Raw genomic sequence first — 4,501 nt, 5'->3', positions numbered from 1 at the left:
ATGATTTGCAGTTTTGCCTTTTCAGTTTCACAATCTATTTTTTGTGGTTCTGTGTGCGGCATGCCGTTCGATTTTATTTTGGCCTTATACTGTTATACAAGCACTACGCTCTACGTACGCAAAGTGCTCACCTGTTCGTAGATACTGTCTCGAATTGGAATCCTCTCTTACGCCGCAGCCGTACGACGAGACCATACCTCGGTATTTTTTTTTCTTTCCCGAACACTACCGTACCCTATTTACGACAGGGAAAGATTTTGGGTCTAGACAATTAGGAACGCGGCTCAGTTGTGGCTCAAAAAATCAAGCACAACTCTCTTACTTTTTTTTCCGACTTATGATGCTATTCTATTGATTGGTCCAGCCCTAGGTGGCTAGCGTCAAGGCCCAACTTCTCTCTAGCTCTCCCAGACAATCGATCCGTGCATGTCTTAGTCTCAGCGGCTGAGCCTGACGGTCTCCATCTCTTGCTCGCTCCATCTCTTTCCGTCCTTAACTCTACAACCTCACTATGCTAAACCCTAGCCACGGTGGATGATATCATCCAACCAGCACGCACGGAAGCTGAAGTAGCAAGGCACGCACGGACGGTGCAGTGCGCACTGCACAGTCCGCAGACTGCAAGGTGCAAGCGGCAGGCCGGCGAGCCCCTTATTCATGCCTCCAAATTTCAATCGCTGCTGCCCTCCCTAAACCTAGGTCATCCTCCAGTACCTCCTATCCAGTCCATTGCCTAAGTTTTTGTGCGATCCTTGATGGCTATAAAAAGATTTTGCGCCACCCCTATTGAGGCAGGTGAATTTGGTTGCCTCTCTCTCTATCACATGTGTTTGGATCTGTAGCAATGGAGTCATGCGGTTCAGATTCTAACAAATGTGCTTTTTTGGCTTTTTTAAGAGAAATTGCTTACCTTTCAGATGTTGTAACTGAGCATAGAAGCTACTTGGATGGCTTGAAGAAGATCTGCACATTTGTGAGCACAATATTCGTATGTTCCCCCTCTCCTTTACAGTGAGGAGATTCTTTGAACTTGTGGACAGATCTGGATGGTATTTAGAAAGAATATTTACTTGATTTTTACTTAGCAACTTATACAACTTAGTTTTGTGAGACTTTGTGAGGCAGATAGTTCAATTTGTATAGCTCGGTTTGCAATGGTGATGTTCTTATTTGTTGGGTAATTATAATATCATCATAAGTGCAGGGAAACCCTTAGTATATTATATTAGATTTGTTTCATGGCTGGATATATAGTAGATTTAGTATAATAGAGAAAAGGAAGCTTATTATTTGGGGTTTGCTACCACAGAATGCCTCTTTTGGTCCTTTAGAAAACACGGCCTTAATTTCTTGAATTCTTTTACTTTCTACTTATAATTCAATTTGGGTTAGTTCATCTTGACTTCACTCAATATATATTTGATATAATTTTGGAATAAAATGTGGAATGAGTGGTTGAATCATATGATGGTTTGCTATATTAAGTGAGATACTTTTGCAAGTATTAAAGATGAAAATGTTTTATACTATTTTTTAAGAATTGAAGAGTCATATAAAAAAGTTACCTCGACAATCTCTAGTTAGTGCTAGTGGTATATTGCATTCTTGATTACTAATTTTTGTTTATTAATTAATTATAATTTTGCATCCTGATTTTTTTACATATACAACTTGTAATTGTAGGGTCAGTTTTATATGCTATTGTTGATGAAGACATGAGAGGCTGAATGAAGTACTCATTAATTAGATAAATATTTTTATATCATTACATGTTTTTATGTAGTTCGTTGTTTCATATAAGCATGGAGTTAAAGTACTACTTAAATTATATACTTTTTTATTTTATTTTTATTACATATTGATATGTGATCTGATTTAGATGGTTTAGTGGAGCTCCACCACTGTCTGCAACCTGCTGACGTGCACAAGCCACAATATAACTCTCTCGATAGAGTGTTCCATTTCCATGGTGGCAACTGGCAACCATGCAGGCCGTACATACACGCACGGTGACAACAGCGCCGCGCGGCGTGGCTGCAGAAATAGAAAACCCGGAGCAACGTGAGCCCGCTTCGTATCGCCCATTTCGCCGTCCTCTCCTCGGCGGTGTCGCGCGTCCGTTTCGGCCCACCCCGCCGTCCGTGCGAGGAACACGACAAAATGCCGTTAGTCTGACCTGGTTTGGATCTGGGAATCCCAGGCCCGGCCTCCCGGGTACGGAACTACGGGCACGACCAGAGACGTGCGCGGGCGAGGGACTCTCTTCGCCGAGATATCTTTGCCGTCGATCGGCGCGCGGTTAGATTCGGCGGCCGCGTGCTGATCGCGAGTGGGTGTGGACGAGCGAGACAGGAAGAGATCTGAGCTCCATAAATATGGATTCGATGTGCGCCGCTTTCGTTGCGGCGGTGTTTCTCGATGATAGTATAGTAGCTATTATCTCTGTTCATAAATAACAGGTATATTTAATTTAAAAAATTAAATTTTAGGTCTTTTGATTAATATTAAATTTAATTATAAATATTATATAAGTAGGTTTATAATTCTTGATGATGATATATTTTATAAGAAAATTTTAATCAAAAAATACGTTTACTATTTCAAGAGCAGTAACTAGAGTCGTGCTGGGATGGGGACCAACGGCGGGCGCCCACAGCGAGAGACAGTGGATGGAACGGATAGACAGATGCGTGAGTGGCTACGCATCCGATTCTCTACTTGTCTCCTCCACAGATCCGCGACGTCAACGCGCGTGTGCGTTCGGAAATGGGGGAAATGCGCTGTGTGAAAGTTGCAGCAGGGAGAACGACGATCTTCACGTTCACATCGACGTGGTGTGCGTGCCTAGATTGTCTTGCACGACCCGACCGTCCAAACTCGACAGGACGATGTGAACACAAAAGACACTTGTTCAGCCCCCAGCAAACCGTCAACAGGGTCATGCTCATTTTGTGCTGGCGCATCTCCAAAATTTTTTTGGCTAAGGACCCATCCGAAGGGGACTGGATTGGGCACTGTTCAATACCCTCAGCCGACCCAAACTGCGGGCCAAGGCCCAAGGCCTTTGGGGTCTAATCTCAGTAATGTTGGCCAGTAACTCGTCCATCATCGGGTCAAACAAGTGGTCTGCCATCGATGATCCCTGGTCCAACACAAGGAGATCATGCTGTATTGCTGTAGCAGGAAGGCAAGAGGGTCTGGCACTAGGGGTAAAAATTGATCAGATAATTATCGTTTCATATTCTTATCCTTATTTTTAACTGGAAACAATACAGAAATCCCGGATACAGAAACAAATACGGATAGTATCGAAAACCAATATGACGTGAATACGAATCGAATACAAATATGGATCTGGATATCTGTCAAATGATGAAGATCCATTAAATTATGCGTATAAAAACAACAATAATACCAATGTAGTATAACTTCACTCATAAAGAAAATAAATTATGCGTCTAAAAACAACAAAAATAACAATATAGTGTAACTTCATATATATAAGGAAAATTCATAGTTTGTCATAGGTTCACAATTTAAATTGTCTCCATCGTAACTCAGAAGTCACATAGTACAATATAGATAACTAATTATAGTTCATCAAGTCATAAAATAAATAGTTTATCACAAGCTCGTAAATATTTAGATAGTTTGTAACTTGCTGCTCCACAATTCACATCATTCCTCCATTTCGTTGTCCGTCTCCATCATGTCCTCCTTCTCCTCCATATCATCCGAAATTGTATCCTCCTTCTTTGATGGCCCTACAATATGTAAAGACAAGAATAAATTATTCTAATGTTTTCCTCTCAATGATGTACAACTACATAGTTATATAAGAAAAAGCAAATTGTTTCCATCAAGCTTGCGAAATGCCGCTCAAGACCCTCCATGTCCAACTCGGTCATCACAGATGCAATGGTTTCACCTGAGAATTAGTAAAAGATTAATTAGCTATAGATATTCTCTCACATAATAGACAAACCATTCAAGCAAAACTAAGATGTTACCTTTTCTAGATGCTGCAGTCCAGTCTTTAGTACAAGTTAAACCTTGCACAATCTCATCATGTAGACGGGTGTGAAATGGGTCAACAACCTGTCCACCAGCACTGAATGCTGACTCCAAAGCAACCGTCGACACTTGAATAGCTAATACATCATGAGCAAGTCAGAAGAGAATAGGGAGTTCAGCTTGTTTGAGCTTCCACCATGACAAAATATCAAATGTTCCATCTTTTGCGGTCCACTTCACTAACGGTTGCTCCATGTACACTTCCAACTCAAATTTGATACCCTTGCTTGACTCGCTGCTGTTATGCAAGAAGTTCTCAATATCGAGATCATTACCATCATCTAACTTGTCTAGAACATCTAGTTGAGATTGCACAATAGCACCAGTTGTCTTTGTTGAAGTTGCATTTGAAGTAGAGGCATAAGCTTCCAACAATTGGTTCACAACACTAATAAACTTATCAAACTCTTGTGTAGCATTTGTAGGG

At 41.2% G+C, this 4,501-nt stretch overlaps 1 long non-coding RNA gene across 1 annotated transcript; it reads left to right on the top strand.

The window, feature by feature from the left end:
* The first annotated feature begins 463 nt into the window (after positions 1 to 463).
* Positions 464 to 1,803, top strand: LOC133887737 (uncharacterized). Its single transcript, XR_009903644.1, has 3 exons — positions 464 to 795; positions 918 to 988; positions 1,684 to 1,803. It is a non-coding gene; the product is annotated as an uncharacterized LOC133887737 (long non-coding RNA).
* Positions 1,804 to 4,501: the final 2,698 nt, after the last annotated feature.

This window comes from Phragmites australis, chromosome 13, assembly GCF_958298935.1.
Source record: "Phragmites australis chromosome 13, lpPhrAust1.1, whole genome shotgun sequence".
NCBI lineage: Eukaryota > Viridiplantae > Streptophyta > Magnoliopsida > Poales > Poaceae > Phragmites > Phragmites australis.
Note: the sequence above shows the minus strand (reverse complement) of the source record. Positions and strands in the feature narration are given on the sequence as shown.